Below are 19,110 nucleotides of genomic sequence, written 5' to 3' on the forward strand. Positions count from 1 at the left end.
TGTCTAGATAAAAGAAATGTGGTGGATCTGAACTATGTAGTGGTCAGCAAAACATCTGAGATTGTGCAAGTTATGCTGGAGAAGATGGGAATTATTACAAGAATGAGTAGGATACTGGATAAAAGGAATATTCCAGTAGCGTATGCTGAACGTGGAAGAACAATGGAGAACACAGGTGGAAATCATCAAGGATCAGATTTGGGACTGTTTTGCTGTTTTTTTTTTTAATGACTTAAAAATCAAAATATGTCAATCAAATTTTCAACTGATTTTAAAGCAGGAACCAGTGTCAATATCATAGAATATAGAAAGTATAAATATTACAATGACTGTCTTGAATACTGGGGTAGTAAAAGTGGGATTATATTCAATACTGAAAAGATTATGGCCATGGACTGGGAGACTAATGGCAAGAATGTATTTTACCAGTTGACAACTTAGTGGGGAGTGGGACAAAGAAAAGAAGAAAACAAATATTTATCAATCTGCTGTGTCACCTTTCAGCAGATGTGATAGGAGAAATATGATCTTATGGTGTACAAACTTACATACTGCAGATGATTCAGGGTCAAGCTAACCTGGCTATCCATGAGGAAGTGGGGCTGGGAACACTGGGCCTTCATCCTGGTTGTTCACTGAAACCAGTTTAGAAGAGAAAGAATCTGACTTTAGGAAACCAGGTTGAGATGGCTGTGTGCAGTAGTAGAACACTTGTACAAGCCAAGGCTGGCTGGGCTATGTGCTCTGCCTTTCAACGTGAAGCTGTTGTTTTACATGCTGATGCAAGCTGACTATTAAAACCATATTTCTGACTAGTAGGTAAGCCTACGTCTGCTACTCCTAGTGCTGCAGGCTGTTTCCTGACTTGTGAGCTGAAGATAGGGCAGCAATTCATCCTTTCCTTAGCTTCAAAGTTTTCAGTGTAACTTCAGTAATGCCTGCAAGCTGTGAGGTTAGGCTGTGCTGCTCCCTGTGGACAGGAGAAGGCAATTTTAGTTTCAACTGCCTGACAAAGATCTACCTTTGGTAGGGGGGTCAACTGTAGGGTTGTCTCTAGGTGTTTTATTGCAACTGTTGTTTAGACCTTAAGGGTCTTTTTTTTCTGTAGAAAGTCATGGCTCAACATGGAGAGGAGGTGGAGTTTGAAGTACTGGATCATAAGGGTGAGGATCAGGCCAAGGCTGGCTCCTTAGAGATCAGGAGACTGACCAGAAGGCAGCACAGGAAAGCACTTTTCTGAATATTTTAAATGAAGTCTGGGAAATGCTGTCCTTTTTTGCAAACCTCTCACTTCTACAAAACTAGAGGGGAAAAAGAGAAACAAAAGCAATACAAGGGATTTAAGCAATATAGTGCTGTGAAAGCCTGGGAAAAGAAAGAGGCAAGCAGGAATGCTTGGGAACTGGGGAATAATTGCATCAGAAAGAATAATAGTGTGTTTTCATGTCAATAATCAAATGGAAAAATAAGTCAAAAATTATATCAAATCACCTAAAACTAAGAAGCTGAGATTTCTTGCTGAAATTAAATTTTCTCTTACATATTACTGAGCAAATGACAGCTCATAATTGGTTTATGCTTTTTAAAAGACACCCTTCATCAGGTTAGCCTCACTCTTGTGAGGCTAACACAGAAAATTATTTCATTCAAGTAAGGTATTTTTCTGGGAGAATCTCCTTCATTATTTTATCCTTGTTATTGTAATAGAATGCGTGCTTCTTTTTTTTTCCTTTAATGTGTGTTATGAAGTGATGAGAATTGATTTTTTTTTTAACCATGAACTGCTGTCATGCTTTGGCAGAAGAGTGGCAGAAAGAGAACTCACAAAGAATTAATCTGAAACACTTTACTGTGATGAAGTGCATATTAGTAAAGAAGAAATAACAGTGAAATCTTTGAATGACTATGAGTAACAGTTAAGTGAAGAATACATCTTCTTGTATTTTCTTGTATTCTCAAGTGTTGTGAAAAATAGAGGAAAAAAAAAAAAGGAAAGAAATGAAAGGTATCCCTTGAACTTTGAGCGAAGAAATGTTAGGAATCAAGTTCTGTAACTGCTTACTTACAGACACATGTGCCATCTACTGTGTATTCAGAAGTCTCTTTAGCTGCTGTTTGCAAGTAATTGTTCCTTCTGGCCACTATATTTTAATGTTGAGGTATCCACTGCAGAAACTAGTCTGGCACAAATACTAAGTCAATAGGAATGTTTCTGTGCATATCCCGAGTAAGAGCTGGCTCCCAGTCAAGCTTTTATTAATCACTTGCATGCTTGGAAAAGGGGAAGATCTGACATTTGATTCCAGAATACTGGCTCATTTTTCTTTCTTTTCACTGTCTGAAGTATAAAATAGTTCCTTATTAAAGAAGACATGTTTCACTAATAGAAGGCACTCTGTTATGATGATGGAGCATAACAAGCTGTGAGGACTAAAATAGTGTTTACATCCCATTCTTGTATATTTTCAAATACTGTTTTTTATCAGATTTACTGATAAAATGTGGCAGAATAAGCATGTAGCAAAGACCACTCATGGCCTAGAAAGTGGAGTGGGCAACAAGGTGGCTATGCCCCTCAACAGGTCTGTGCTGCTCTGCTGATGACAGTGGGTACATCAATATACCTGCGATCACATGCAGAGAATGCTATAGGGAGAGTCACACTGTGAAAAGTCCTTGGTACAGGCATATGACCTGAGGCCATTCTGTCAGTCTTATAGTATGCCACAAATATCTCCTCTTAGCCTCTGCAGGTAGTGGCTTCGGACTTGGAATGCATTTTTTTGAGAAGTCTTGAGTATTTTTATACAATTTGATCAGCAAGTATAGGATCAGAGGATAGGCAAGTATATCTGTATTTGTTGAATGCCATAAATAATGGAAGCAGATTATTTGAACAGAGCAGATTTGTGATCTTCTGGTGGAAGTGACTCATTGCTTTCATGTATTTAAGGTACTCACTTGGCATTTGGGGAGTCCCAGACACGTTTGTTTTGTAATATTCCAGTGCTTTTAGCAAGGGTTTTACTTTTCTTTGACAACACACAAATGCCTTTGAGGGTAAACATTTCTTTTGGCTTATGGCATATCTTCACCAACCCACCAAAGGAAAGACCAATTTTGCTCTATCACTTGCCCACCAGAAGCAGACCATAAAGGATTTCAGTCAGACTGTTTATCTGTATAGACAGGGGAAATAAGCCTGAAGCAAAGAGAGAACCATCTGAGATGAAGCATGCCCATAAGAAATGGCCACATCTCAGAAAAGTTACTAAGCCCCTGGCTGTTACTGAGTCCCTGTGAGAACAATGCATATTATTGCATTCGTATGAGACTCAGCGAACAAGCCCAATGTGTTGGTTCTGGTCCAAGGAAGGAGAAAGAAACTTAGTGTCTCTCTGGTGAGAGACAACTCCAGAGGAACTGCGAGGAAGAGCTGCTAATCTTCAGGCAGTCTCATCACTCGAGAACTGAAAAGCTGTTTTATGCCTTCTACCTTTCCATGTGGCTGTAGTTGTGACAGGCACAATCTGGTCCTTCTTGAGAAACTAAGAAGTGCATCAGAAGATTTAGTATGGCAGTACTTCATCTACTAGGAAAATACTATTTATGAACAGATGTCTTTTGGAAGGAAAGCCAGAAAATTGCCAAGTGTGCACTGGGAAGGTCCTAATGAGTGCTAACTGATTTAGAGCAAATTTCCTCCAAGTGAAGACTCCTCGTGCTGCCTAGACTCCCATTAGTCTCAGTGAAAGCCTGAATTTCTTCCTTTGAAAGAACATGCACACAAAAATGTCATTTAGAATATGGGCTCATACACATTGTAGCAAGCAAATAGCAAAATAATTAAAAAAACAGGAAATTAAAAAGATATTAAATTGGCACATGTGAATTAATATTTTATTTGGCTATTTTGCAGAATATAAGGCTACTAATTCTTAGCATGTGACTCAGGCATTTTTTTAGTTTAGACCGTTGGTCTAATTATCCTAGAGTTATTATTTCTTTCTCCAAAGTATAATTTTTCTGAACAAAAATCTACAGAAATAACATCAGGAATCTGATTTATGATACCATCAGCCTCTGCTGGGATAAACTTTCTCATGTTTCCATGGTTCAGAGAAGAAAAGTAAAAAGCACTCCTTACAAACAGTCCTGATAGAAATTTGTTCTAAATCTCTCTTTGGCATACCATGAAGCTTCATATAGACTTTTACCATGGTATCAACTAATTGTTGATACCTCCTTAATTCACTGAATAATTTAAATGTATTCTACAGTTGCACCCAGGACTTGAAGTCAGACACAAAATCTGGACTCATGCCAGGTGCTGAAACAGTCCCAAGGCGATCTGTTTTATTTATTTATTATTAACACTTTAAAATCAGGCCAAGGCCACTTATTTCAAGGTTTAACTGAATCATGGAGCTGTAGGAATTGGGAGGGACCTCTGGAGATCATCCAGTCCAACTAAAGAAGTTCCTTACAGCAGGTTGCACAGGACAGCGTCCAGGTGGGTTTTGATTATCTCTGGAGAAGAAGACTACAACCACTCTGGGCAGCCTGTTCCAGTGCTCTGTTGCCCTCACATTAAAGAAGCTTTTCCTCATCTTTCGTGGAACTTCGTGTGTTCAACTTTGTGCCTGTTGCCCTGTCACTGGGCACATCTGAAAAGAACCTGGCCTCATTCTCTTGACACCTGCCTTTTTGATGTTTGTAAGTGTCAATAAGATCCCCTCTCAGTCTTCTCCAGGCAGAACAGTCCTAGGTTTTTCAGTCTTTCCCCATAAGGGAGATGCTCCAGGCAAAAAGAATATGGAAACAAATAGAGACACAATGTGGTGCATTGCAGAGGTGGAGACAGCTTTTTATTTCTACTCTTCTACACTTTCAGAGTTGCTGGAAGTCTCCAGGTGCAGTCATACTGTCCCTCCCAAACATACTTATCCATGAGACGAGAGCTGGTAAGCAGCTGGCAACGCTGAGCACTACACACACACTGCAGTGACTTGTGTCAAACATCATTTGAGTCAAACTGTTGGTGATGGCTTCCCCGTTATTTGTGAGCCTGACTTGCAATGATGTCTCTCCCTGGAGTCCTCTTTGTAGGAAGAGGCTACAAAAGTGGTGAGCAGTTTAGATCAGAAATAGGTTGTAACATCAGACCAACAGGTAAGGGAATTTGCCTTCAGGGCTTACTCCTCAATACAGCAATGGGGAGTTATCTACCAGATCTACCGGTTCTCTTAGTTTTAGAGCTTAGTTTGATTCTGAGTCTAATAGGTTCGCATACAGTACTATGAAATATTTTATATGAGAGGATTAGTTCACAGGTCAAAATGTGTGACCAGTGTTTGTTGCTGCTGCTCATGGGGACAAGTCATTTCTCTGACAGCAGTGATGCACTTACTGTCTGTGTGACACACTGAAAATATTTGCTCTACATTCTGAGTGCAATGACTTAATTCTCACAGTTTTTCTTTATCTCTTCCTTTATTAGTCAGTTCATACATTTTTGTTCAAAATGGTAAGGACTTCTATTCAAATCTCTTCTGATATTTTTCTGGTATTGATGCTTTTCTGTTTTGTAGCTGAGTTGACTGCTTAAGACAAACTGGAGGCACTGGTGTGGGTGAATATTTGTTTCCAGTCTACATGCTGTTTGCTGAAAAAAATACAGTGAGCCTTCTAGCCCTTACAAAATGAGCTGTCAAATGGTTCATCTTGAAACAGTTTGATAGGGAACAGTAGAGAAACACTGTGTGATAACTGTGAAATTGGACAAGTGAGGGCTGCTTATGTTGGTGTCCTTTGAACTCAGAAAGAAAGAGTGGTCTTGGACTTGTGAGATGAGCTGCAGATTAAAACAAACAGGATCTCTTGTTAAAGAAGATTAAAGAATACAAAGGTTAACTTTCATTAAAATCCACCCTTGTTTTCATGCTTCCTGCATCATGCTGTTGCCAAGTAATAAAAGTCCTTGTGAAACAAAATTTGTTCTAGCTCTAAAATACTGTCAGTTCTTAAAAAAAAAAAAAAAGGCAATTTACTGAATATTTATTAAATTTTTTATCTTCACTATGCTGTGCTTTTCTCTTCTAGACTGTATGTGTTATTTAGCCATGTTATTTATATATATATTTATTTATTTACTCTTATTTTTAACATAATGTTTCCTTTCATGCTTTCAGTGACTGGTTTAGCAAGACAGTTTGGCTGGACATAAGGTAGGTTTATTGCTGCTAAAATATGTCACTGGAATAATCAGATTAACTATACAGGTGACAGGTAGGGCTCAATAATCTATCATCTTCCACTATAAGTAGTTCCACAAATTCATTATTTTTTGCTTTCTGAACGACCTTCATAAGCCATCTATGTCTGATGCCTTTATATGCTGAAGATGCAGAACTTCATGTTATATGCTAGATTCTGAACGGGAAAAAAATATACGGATTTTAGCTAACAGTTGAAAGCCAGCTCCATTTCAAAATTAACAGAAAAAACTTTCAATGTCTTCTTGCAAATTAATAAGCAAATTAGAAGTGAAGAGTTGAAACTGACAATATCAGTGCAAGAGTGATTGTGGTGACCTTATGCTAAGTATTTCTCAAGTTTCTTCTTGATCTGTACTTCTCTGTACCTCAATCTACTCACCTGTAATATAATAAATCTTGTGTCTTTCACAGAGCTGTTCTGAGGCTTAATTAATCATGCTCTTTAAAGAACTATACTTATTATACTGCAATATGTAATATGTCACACAGTAATAGGTGAAAGAAATGAAATGTTCAAATAGCTACAGATGTGGAGGAGGGATTTGTGTCCTGAAGGTGCTTTTAGTTTTCTTTGCAGCAGTAACTTCAGAAGCAGAAGGGAATGGAAATGAATATGTACATCAATAGAATGTTTCCTTTGTTGCTAATTTTAAGAGACTTGTTTAAACTCAGAATGTGTTGACATCTGGAAATCAGAGACAAAATTAAAGACTGCAAATAGTGCAGTGTCCTCAGCCTGGAAGTGTAGAACTAGAACCCAAATACCAAAGGCATCCTATTACTTGGCAACCTATCAGGATATACCACCTGAATTCTCAGGAAAATTGCAGGTTTTGGTAATGGAAACGCTGACTTTGTAGTTGGTATCTATTCTGAGACATTATTTATTTAGTGTTTTTTTGCTTGGGTTTTTGGTAGAATTGCAATTTTTGCTTAGGAAGGAATCTGCCTTTCCATCCTTTAAAGTAGTTTCAATATAGCAAATATGCTTAACTCAATTATCATCTATTACTTAAAATGCTCCCTGCAGCTATTCTACAGTAGAGAACTTGTGTGTGTGTGTGTGTGTGTATAAATGAAGTTCCCTCTGATCTGCATAAGGAATTGTAAATTTCTTAGCCAAATGCTAAAATTCTCTAATGTAGAGTTGCTCCAGGGATTGTTATGTGTTAATAGGGACCTTGATGGGCAGTTGTACACCTACGTACTTGTGCGCGTGTGACAACACTTGGTTTAAATTGATGAATTTCCCTATAGAAGGAGGGAGTGCAGGAAAATGTTTGAGAAAAACTTTGATGTTGTTGATCTATGAGCTGGATGAGTAGGGTGGTGCATTGAATACTGGCTGTATGGCTGGACCCTGAGATCTGTGTTGACCATCAACTCGCATAGATGCCTGAAGGGAGGCTGCAAAAACAACTGAGCCAGGCTCTTTACAGTGGTGCTCGGTGACAGGGCAAGAGGCAGTGAGCACAAACTGGAACACAGGAGGTTCTGTCTGAATGTCAGAAAATATTTATTGTGCAGGTGATGGAACACTGGAACAAGTTGCTCAGAGAGGTTGTGGAGTCGTGAACCCTTAGATATTTCTATGAAGATCTCCAAAATTATCTGGGCATGTTCTTGTGCAAGGTGCTCTGAGTGTTCGTTTGAGCAGAGGGTTGGCTCAGATGAGCACAGAGGTCACTTCCAGCTCAGCTAGACTGTGATTCTATCAACATATCATCTATTAAAAGTTTGCAGTTCTTAAATATATTAAAGTCTGGACATTTGTACAGACATAGTGTTTATTGAGGAGAATTTGGCCTTTCTAACTTATATAATCACCTTCACCAATATGTATTTATGCAGTAGATGGGTTTTTATTGAGATCACCTAAAAGGTGAATTAGGTTTGAATGGATTTATCTAAGCTGTAATGCTTTACCCACTCTGCTAGCACACTGCATGCTGCATTAGCTGCTTTCTGCCTTATTACCCTATAAAGTCCTAAATGTTTTGTGTCTTTGCTATTGTGGAGAATTGACTTTCCAAACCTGATGCCTCTGCTGCTGCAATTAGTGTTAATGTGTGAACTAACAATCAGCTTTAAAAAGAGAAGGAATAAAGAAGAAACATCTCATAAACTGCAATAGTCTATATACCATTTTTTTTCCTTCCTATCACAGCAAGCTGGGAAGTGAGAAATGCTGAGTGAAATGACAAGAACATGACCTGCTCTGGAGATTTAGCTGACATACAGCATTAAGAAGTGTCTGTCATAAGCAAGGGAAATTTTCAGGCATGTGTTCTTTGGAAAGAACTGGTAAATTCTGAAACCTTATTTAGAAGTTCTCTTGCTTGTTTGCTGTTGTTATTTTAACTTTTCAGTTAAAGCTGTTGGAATAGGACTTATTTCCCTTCCCCTTCCCCCATTTTGCACGTTATGAAGGCTCTAGGTCAAAAGTTTAGTGCTAGAAGCATTCATTGGAGGAGTGCACTGGTTAAGTGGTGACTGTAAGCAGCCAAAAGAGCTCCTTGAGATCTAGGCTCTATGCTTTCACCTGTGTGTATCACTTCTGTGTTTCAGGTAAACAGGTGGTAATCTGCAGACCCCTTTTTTTCTGATATGATGTCTACTCAAAATGATGCTGGCTGTGTTGTTGTGCCTTATACTACAACCTGTTAAAAATGAGCATCTATGTTTTATGTCTAGGAAGCCTTCACAAGGTTCCTTCAGAAGTGGATTTGATATAGAGGCAAACAGCTCCATATACAATATGACTAAATGCAGCACTTTCCAAAGGGCTGTGGTAATGAAGAACTGTACTGAGTAGTCTGCTATTGAAATAAATACAGTAAAGATTGAATCCAGTGCTGAATCAGCTAAAGCATGTCAAAATTATGGTCCTGAATTATCTTTTGTGTTATAATGAGGAAAGTCTAGAGGAGACAGCAGTGGTCACTGAAGAATTTATTACATAACATTTACTCAACAGTAGGAAATTTGGGAATTTTATTTACGGATTTGCCTGCAAAATTGTTCTCAAAAGAGAAAGGAGGGGTTGCATAGTATGGTGTGCAGTTGTGTTAAGCAAAATCCATTTCAAGACTAGTGTTTCAGAGAGCTCACAGCTGAACTAACCCGAGTGGCAGCTCATGAGAGACCATGTAATATAAAAATGAAAAGAAAATACAACAAAAACATGATGTCAGCAGTGAAAATCAGAGCTGTGATAGGCAGGCTGATAGGACGTAAGGGAGGTGCCTGCTTCTTTGAACTCTTCTCCTTTTTCTCTGGTACCACTTCTGAGAAAAGCTTCAGATAAGAATCTGCAGATTTTTTTTTTGTTTTTAAGCTACAGCTTGTAGTCTTTGTAGTTTAGAAGGGACAGATATACTGCCAAAGGACAGGAGGTTTCTAAACCATGTAACAACAGCTTTTAAGAAATACTGTATTTGCTGCAGGAGGAAAAGGTGTGGTTGATCTCCAAATGCCTGCTGGATAGCTGACCTAGGAACTAAAAGCTAGGAAGGAGAAATATACCTAAGCAGATTCATGGATGCTGCAAGGTATACAACCCTGCAACAAAGTAGATGAACAGCATGTCCTGAAAGAAGGACTATGACTGGACGTTACTGGAGATAAAGATGTGTCATCCAAGGTCCTGGTAAGCTGAAAGCTCAGGCATACCATGAAGAATTGAACAGATCCTGTGGCAAAGGGGATATTTGTGAGGGTTTGTGTATGTTGATAAAGATCCTTGAAGGAAATGCACTGAGAACAAAAATTGCTAGGGGGAAAGGTGGGTAGCCAGTCCCTGAATTCACAGCTAGGCATGCCTGATATAAGCTGAAATTAACAAAATTTTTAAGGAAATATCTTGGTCTAGCTGAGGTCAGATGTAGCACTGCCTTTTACTTCACTATGTAGATTCCTCTGTTATGAAAACAACCTTAATAAGCCAGATTCCTATAGAGAAAATCACTGGCAACAAGGGGATATGATGAATGTACCTTGGCAAGATAATTCTGGCAGAGTTGTGTGCTCTGGTTTAAGAGGGCTACAGCAGCAATGAATGTGTCTTCTCCGGAGAAGTACTTTGGTGAAGAGCTTACTTGTACAAGCCGAACCAAAGTCATGGCATGAAGCTTTCTTCCCAGTGAAAAGCAATTCTGGCATAAGCCTCCTTAACATGGGTGAGGGATATCTCAAATGCACTTGAACTGTGGCTCTTGTTGCAAAGGAAGTATGGTGACTTCAAACTCATTCGCCTTTAATGAGGCTTTAACATGGAACCAATTACTTCTAGATTATACACAGAATTCTCATGGCAGTATGTTTAAAAAAATAAGGAAACTAGCAGAAAATAATGTCTATCGCATCCAGAAAGCTGTATTTCAGGGATGAACTTCTGGATGCACAGAATTTTTTAAGCTAATAAATCTTCTCCCAGCTGGAGTTGATCAGAACTGCCCACTGGCTCCTGGGTTGACTCAATCTCTGAGTTACAATTTGCTTTCCCTTTGTGAGGGATCTGACTGAAGGCAGTATCCTGCTGCAGCTCTCTGCATCACTGCTTCTGCACAGTATGTTGGGGCTACTTCTGCTGGCCCTTATGGACAGGTTTCCATGGTGTTCACCTGCCCTGCTGGGGAGTAAAACACTGCAGAACAGTTGAGACAGCTGAGCCTTTCCTTTTGAGACCCTGTGTCTGCCTTGGAGACAAGGTCCTTGGAACTGCTGAAGCTGCTCAATCCTCAGGCAGTGACTTCTTAGCGCTGAAATTCTAACTCAGGAAGACAGTGATCTATAATGTACTGCTTACTCTATTCTCAGAAACAACAGAAAGTGCAAAATGCCACCATGAAATGAAGGGAAGGAGTAAACCATGTTAACGCATTTGGAAAAAATAGAGCCCAAGAAAAGATTTGGTTGGTGTCAGAATTCCTTTCCTGTCACAGTCAATCATACAAATCCCAGTGTTGTTACATCTGCAGTAGATATTTTTATTATTGATGATGGGCTGTGTGGAATTTGCGTCTAGTTGTATTTGATTTGGTGCTACCATCTTTTTCTCAAGAATGTTTCAGACCTTCTGGGAGCACCACTGCAGGGTGACAATTTACTCAGGTTGTCTGTAAATTTCATAGTCATGCTCCTCTATCTGCTACCTTAGTGCTTATTTTGATCAAGAATTGACACCAGACTGAATTTGTACACTGAATGCATTTCTTGTTTTATTTTCTCTTAATGAGTTTGGGGAGGGAAGTGAACTTTCTGCTGCAAAGTTTCCTTATTGTTCTCCCCGAAAGAGTGGGGATTTGGGAAGAGGCTGTGATTTCCCAGAAATACAAGAAGCTGCATTTGGTGCGAGAGTGAAGGATTAGACAGACTATTAGAAAGTTGGCAAGGAAAATACTCTGTAAATCCAAGGGATTGGTTCAGATCTGGTTTTATTTAAAAACCTGTTCACACAGATTTCAAGAAAGGGTATTAAACTGCGTGAGAACACGTTGTTGCTGATCATTGGCTGTGAGGACAGGACACAGTTACTTAGCAACTTCAGAGCTGTCTTTTATAAATTCATCCTGTCATGGATGTCACGTATATGCCACGGTTGATCCTTACAAATCTTGCACCTGCTAGTATTGCAAATATATCTTCCAAGCAGCAGTACACCTGACAGATATCAAATCGTGGCAGCCCCAGTTGTTCTTGTCCTACCTGCCTGCACAGCAAGGTAAGTGCTGTGGATTAGCAATTTTCCTAAGATAGCAGCCTGGTTGGATTTAAAGATGGAGCAGCTTCCACAGGAGCTGATAGCCATTTTCCCCCTTCTTCCTTGTGCAGATTAAAAGCAGACAAGGGTCAGTGTTGATCCCCAGTGCCTGTGCGCTGCTCTTTACCTTTGCTGCAAGAGGTGATTATGAGCTGTAATTTTATCTCTTTGAAATAAAGAACACTGGCTCTGCACTAAAATCTGAAGTGCTTGAGTAGAAATGCTCTCAATTTTGGACAAGTGTTGCCTCTTTGTATCTCCATGTGGTTCTCAGAAGATTTGATCCTGGACACACATTCTTCATGTAATTGGACTACAGATATTCAGCAACTGATTTTAAGTGTTTTCTATCTAATCTTTGCCTACTAATCACATTTATTTTGAGATAGCCTAAGTTCACCATTGTTCCCAACAGGACTTGGAACTTCCAGTCTATGTATTTTTGCTTTTTGCACATTCTGATTTACATGCTGTGGCACCATACAAAGGGATAGGATTTAGAAGCCCAACCATGGGTATTTAAGGTCTCTCTGGGCTCTGCAGTGTGTCCTGCCTGGACTCCAGCTGTTGTTCCAGAATGATGTAGATGCTGTTTCACATCTTCCAGCCCTTTGCAAATGTCTTGGGTACTTCAGGGAGTGTAAAAGGTGGTAGATGTCGAGGGTGGCTTAGACAGTTGGCCAGTGTCCACTACATGATACAGTGCGTGAAAGCAGAAAAAGCATGTGTGGAACTATGAGGGCAGCATGATTTACTGCCACTGCATGCTCCCGCTTGTCTCATAACAGTGGAGAGTTTGCTGACATTATGGCTAAGGCAAGACAATGATGTTACTTTCCAATTATTTGCAGGAAGATCTTCCCATGCAGAAGAGGAGAGGAAGGGAGAGAGAAAGATCTGGAGCATTTATTGTGGCTCACAAGACAAGAATGGTCTTGTGTCAAGCTGATGAAGGAAGAAAAAAGGCACATGCTGTAGCGGGATGTTAAACAGAAAGAGAACCTGCAACATCTTGTGTTTAACATAAGGAAGAGAAGGCATAGAAGGGTTGTGGTATCAGTCTTCAAATACATGAAAGGTCTCTGCTGACTTCAGTGGCTGAGTGAAGATGTGATGGGCTTGAAATGCAGGAAGGTAGCTTTCAGTAAGGGAAAAACTTCCTTACGCTGATGATAAATTTTGCATTAGATGCCTCAGAATGTCACAGGGAAATCAGTCACAGTCTAGGTACATATTACATAAATCTCTTTCAGGAGTGGTAGAGGTACTATACTGCAGAAGTATTCCTGCCTAAAGAATGGACTGTGGGTCCTTCTGATCCTCTTCTCTGCAGTGTCAATACGTATCTTTGGATCGTCTCATCGGGACAGTAATTGATAAGAGGCAAGAAGAAAGGTGACATATTTTTGGTGTACAATTACTTTATTTTACAATTACCTAAGTATCTATTCATGCTAATTCCTGACAGAAAGAGGTTATAATAACATCTGAAGTAGTGTCCAATGTACATAGAGCGTGATCTCCGTGATGCAAATCATCCTTTTATCAGAGCTGTGCTTTTGAGGTTTCTGAACCAACAACATTAATACCTTTATTCTCTCATATTCTTTCTTTTAAGTGTGGAAAATTTCCTACAGAACCCTTGTCCATGACATAAAATTCATACTTTAATTTAAATTTGGTTACATTGTCATGAGTACAACTTGTTATGAATTGTGTACCCAGCATGTATCTGACTGGACAGAAGAAAATTTGCTCTCTAATTAGTCAGATTCTTAGTTTTCTTATGGTTCACTTGTTTGCTTTATGCAAATGTTAAGTCTTGAGGTTTAGACTATGAAATCTGAGCGCTTTCACATAGATGTGTTGGATTATTGCCTTGTATGTAGCGTTTTGCTCTCTATAAAAGCAGCTCTGGTCTCTCCTTAGGGCTTTCTGCCCTGTCCTTCATTTGCTCAGAGTGCCTAAAAGAGCAATCCAGCTTAATCATGGGAACAATTTAAGGTCAAGGACTTGGATAGAAATTTGAATAGAACACTTGTTATAGAAGCTACCCAGAACAGCAGAATTTGATTAATAACTGATTTTGGTTAATTGATTAGTATATTTTTAATTTAACATTTAGGAATGCTTACTTTTTATACTGTAAAGCACAACTTGTGTCTTCTGAAAGGGGCCAACTTGTTAGGATGTACATGGTGTGCTGTTCCCTCCAAAGCTGCACAGGCAAGCATTTTTATCTGAAATTAGTGTAAAATTAACATTAGACATTTACCAGGGTAGGGCTGGATTGCAGATACTTTTTCTCACTCTTTTTTTTTTTTTTTTAAACCAGAATCATACAACGGCTTTTACAGGAGTTACTTAGCCCTGTATCAGCATAATTTTGTTTCAGCATTCCTCAGGGAGCAATGAAATCTGTTACTCTACAACAGGCAAATGAGTGTACATAATATACTGCATGATTGCTCAAGCTTGCAGGCAGCTAAGAAAACCTACTGCACCTTCCTTTTCTGTGAGATATCCCTGGCTTGAATGCCTACAGCCTAGACATTCAAAGTTATGAAGGTGAATTCTATTTAGCTAGGTCTCTGCCCACTGAGCTGACGTCAGTTTCATTACCTGGTGCATGTCCTGATGCACGAGGTCTTGGTACGGACAACCTGAACTGCTTCTGACCTATGTCTGTTCTGAAAAAGAAACAGTGCAGCTACATTTGTGGGATGCTAAACCCACATTATAGGCTTTGCTGAGCCTGGACTTATTTTGGGGATAGTACTGCACTATCCAGCTGCTCTGCTTCCAGACTCAAGCCCTTACCTTTGTGTTATTGTTGTCATTTATTGGGTTTTTTTTGGGTTTTTTTTTTTTTTTGGTCATTATGTGAAAATACAAGCCTGGAAGGGTAGTAGCTTGATGATTGGCTCCATCACTGGATGAGCCATAGTCTTGCATACTTCATGCTCTCTGTGTTTGATGCAGAGCGTATAATTCAGGATTACGGGTGCCATTCACCTACTCAGACTCAATTTAGTTTGTTTAGAATGATGCACCACTGAGTATTCCCATATACTTTCAAAGATGCAATAGACATCACGGCAATACTAGTAAATGTCATTAGCTCTTTGAATTAATAGAATTACTGTTGGCAGTCAACAGCAATAGATTAGAGTAATTCTCATCTACTATATTAGAGTAATTCTTGGCAGTGTGAACATAATGAATCTGAGGAATTTACGATCTGAAGAATTTACAATAATCCAACTAAAACCTGGAATATAAATGCTTAGCCAGTAATCACTTCTCTTTTGTTGCTTTTCTCATTATTCAAGGCAGTATGAGTCTTTTGGTCAGAAAGTCTTAAAATGTGTTTGAAGATTTCATTGGTTTTCAAGAATGCAGTTGATTGGTTAATGAGATTTGAGTAGGATTTTTAAAGTGAGACATTTTCCAGCTTTGTTTGCCTGCAGTCATATTTTATTGGACTAATAGATTATAAATTGTCATTATACAAATAATATTAAGTCATGCCAGCTTAAGTGAGCTATAAATATCAATGTATCAATTCTACTCTATAGCTTCTGTAGAAGTTTCATTTCAATAAAAGAAAAAAAACGTGTCCCAAGCCTATCAAGTGAGTAGTTTAATTAGCATTTCCTAGGGTTTCTTAGCTGTATTGATAAAAACAGCATAATCACAGCGTTTGCTGTTAGCTTGAGTACTATGTAAAACCTCAAAATGCTATAGATGCCAACATTTTCACAGAATCATAGGATGGTTTGGGTTGGATTGGACTTTTAAGATTATCTAGTTCCAACCCCCATGCTATAGGCAGGGACACCTCCTTTTAGACCAGGTTGTTCAAAGACACACCCAGCCTGACCTTGAATGCTTCCAGGGTGGGGGCATCCAGAACCTTGCTGGGCAACCTGTTCCAGTGTCTCATCACCCTCACAGGAAAGAATTCCTTCCTTATATCTAGTCTAAGTCTACCCTCTTCCTGTTTAAAATCATTTCTCCTTGTCCTGTTGCTACATGCCCTTATAAGAAGTCCACTCCAGCTTTCTTGTAGGCCCCCTTCAGGTATTGGAAGGCCACTATAAGGTCCCACTGGAGCCTTCTCTTCTCTAAGGTGAAGGGCCCCACATGTCTCAGCCTGTCCTCATAATTAAGTGATTTTGCCTCTGTAATTCTTACGAGAGTTACCAGTTTCCCTGTTGATGTAACTCACTGGTATAAATGGAGTTATTGTTGACTTACATGGAAAAATAAAGTCCTAAGGAGGTTGTTCCCACTGGAATGAGATTGGGAATGGGGTTACAGTACTTCTGCTCTGGAATGTGTCTTTGCAGTTTTTGCCTTCTATCTGAGCCAAAGTAACAAAAGTTACAAAAGCTAAGACTGTGAAATGGTTGAGGAAAGTGTGTGCTTTAATTCCTCATCAGTTTGTTCCAAATTTAAATGATATTTAAATAGCCATACTGAAAAGAAAGCATAGAGGCTCTTCTACCTCACTCCCAAAAGGTGCTGGCATGACAATGAGCAAGCACTCACTGACACCTTTTAACAAATTAATTTAATTGTTGAAGAGGACCTTTATCATATAGCAGCTTTGGTCATCAAAGGAAAACTATCAGTCTCAGCTGAACCATTCTGCACTCAAAATGAACGTGGAGAACCTGCACAGAGCTGTGATGAAGTGCTACACTGACCAATTTTGCCCTTCTCTGTCAACATTATCCAGCCTTCCCTTTGTTTAATTCAGAAAGGATTTTTGCTTTGTTATGGCTTCCAGTACTTACTCCAGAATGGACGGTAAATGGGAAAGTCAAAAAAGTTTCTTTCTGCAGTTCACCACAGAGGCAAATAATGCCACTGATTTGATAAATGTTCCAAATAGACTTGCTTAGTGAAAACAAAAATCCTATGCTTTTTTTTCCTTGTTGTTCTGTAATTGGACTACAGCTACCTAAGTCTTGCAGGAAAGACAACACTTGGAGATGTGAAGGCTCCATAAATGTTATATATATTTTCACTAATGTGTACAAATCCAGTAAATATTGTTAATTCTCTTAGCTTTATAATCAACAGAAGAAAATGTGTATGGAAAAGTGCATCTTTGTAGGCATTTCCTTTCATAAAACCATCCTTCTAAGCATTTTCTCCCAAATATCTGAATAGTGAATTTTCAAGTCCTTAGTAACTCATGGTATGAGTATTAAAAAAAGACTTCTCAATGACATGAAAATATTGGAAGCAAATCATAGTCACCTGACAAAACAGAAAAAAAAAAAAGAGGTAGAAATACATTGTACAGAGCAATAAATCATTCTGTGTGACTCTACCTCTTATCAATTGAAGCTCATTTAGATAGCTTCACTTTAAAAATAAAATCAGATACCGTAAAATCTCAGTGAATTGATATTTCAGTATTTCAATAATAATTTTGTAGAATGTTGTCATAATTAATGTGTTGGAAAGCTCAGGCCTTTGGTAAAGTGAAATAATATAGCTAGATAAAACATAAATGCATCTCTACATCTGATGTAGGAATTGAATTAGGCTAGCCAGAATCTAAGCTGAAAAACAACCTTCCTTTCTAATCCTTCCTCCGGGGAAAACAATACTCAGTTTTGTAAGATCCCCAGCAACATTGCATATGATGTCCTTGATCCCTATCCTGCGCAGTTCCTTGTTATCACTTATTGTTTCTCTGCCTGACTCATCATGTTGCTTAAGCTCTTGCCAATTAACTGTGGCCAGCCATTCTTATCTCTTTATCTCTTCTGGGGGTGATTATTTTTTTTTTTTCTTTTTCTAAAGAGCTTTTTTTCTTATCTTTTTTTCAGAGGTTGCATTGCTTGGGGAGCTCTGTGCGTTAAACTCCTGCTGTTTCCCTGCTATTGATCAACTCTTCTATTTTCCACAGTAGCAAATTGCTATTGTGGGAGGCAAGGGATAGATTCATGGGTTTTGGACAATTTGTCAGCAAGAAATGCCAACTGGAGAATTTTCCAGAGGATCCCATATGAAGAAGAACAAATAACATCCATTTCAATACATAAGATGCTATGCTAAAGAAGCAATAGTTGTAACCGACACAGGAGTGGCTTATATAATCTGCAGTATAAAACTTTCTGCATTGCCTTATGTTTTCATGTTTTCACTTACTATTTTGCCCACAAAGGGGAATTCCTTTTTTTTTTTTTTTTTTTTTGCCATGGAACACTATGGAGGGATATAGAAACAGATGTAACGATTTGCTTACACTCGCTGGTTTGTTTGTTTAAATCTTGTGTTCAAATAGATAAACCAGTAAACCAAAGACTAAAATTCATGCCACTCTGCTGATTATATTGTGTAGTTGTTGGTACTGCCTGGTTTATAAAACAAGGAAAATTTGGCACCATCTATTCACAAAATATTTTCTAGAGCAAGAAGAAATATCAGTGTTTCTGTTCCTAAGCTAAAACCTTTTGTTGACTTTCATGGTGTATAACTCTCTACAAGGCTGATTTTCATCTTCTGGAAGACCTCTGTGAATTCTCCTTTTACTGTACCTACCTAAGTCACTTCAAAAGTAATGCTTCCTGTTTATTTCCACAGAAGCTATAACAGATTCAAAGAGCAAGTTACCATTATTTCCAATGCACTGAAGCTGGTATTCAACTTTGGACACAGTTCTCTGGTCATCATACACTGATTTGTGCAGGTGAGCTGATGGAGATCCTTCTCATTTCATGGTGTGACAGCCATGCCATGGCCATCTGGAATGTGGCATTCATGTTGCTGTTGCTGAAAGATGTCACCCACCACCTCACTGCACTGATATCCACTGTTTGATCTCCACAAATGTTCAGCAAGCATCAATGAAAGTCAGTGGGTGCCATTATTTCCGCATGGAGGAATTCTGTGATGCACCTTCGCTTCATACACACTTGCACGTTGGACACCATTTTTTTCAGATTGCCCCTATGCTGCCATCTGTCACACAGCAACAAAATGTAGCAGAACACTGGTGGGAAGGTTCAGCCTCTATTACCATACAACCAACTTCCGCCTCTGATGTCA

General features: G+C 38.9%; 1 long non-coding RNA gene across 2 annotated transcripts in view; it reads left to right on the plus strand.

Moving 5' to 3' along the window:
* LOC107053242 overlaps positions 1-19,110 on the plus strand; it is a 65,478-nt gene that overhangs the window by 33,454 nt on the left and 12,914 nt on the right. The window contains exons 5-6 of one of the 2 annotated variants that reach the window (XR_006939285.1): positions 6,192-6,227; positions 18,646-18,751. This is a non-coding gene — a long non-coding RNA (uncharacterized LOC107053242). The remainder of the gene's footprint in view (positions 1-6,191; positions 6,228-18,645; positions 18,752-19,110) is intronic. The other variant, XR_005859900.1, reaches the window with a different exon arrangement.

This window comes from Gallus gallus, chromosome 4, assembly GCF_016699485.2.
Source record: "Gallus gallus isolate bGalGal1 chromosome 4, bGalGal1.mat.broiler.GRCg7b, whole genome shotgun sequence".
In the NCBI taxonomy this organism is placed as follows: Eukaryota; Metazoa; Chordata; class Aves; order Galliformes; family Phasianidae; genus Gallus; species Gallus gallus.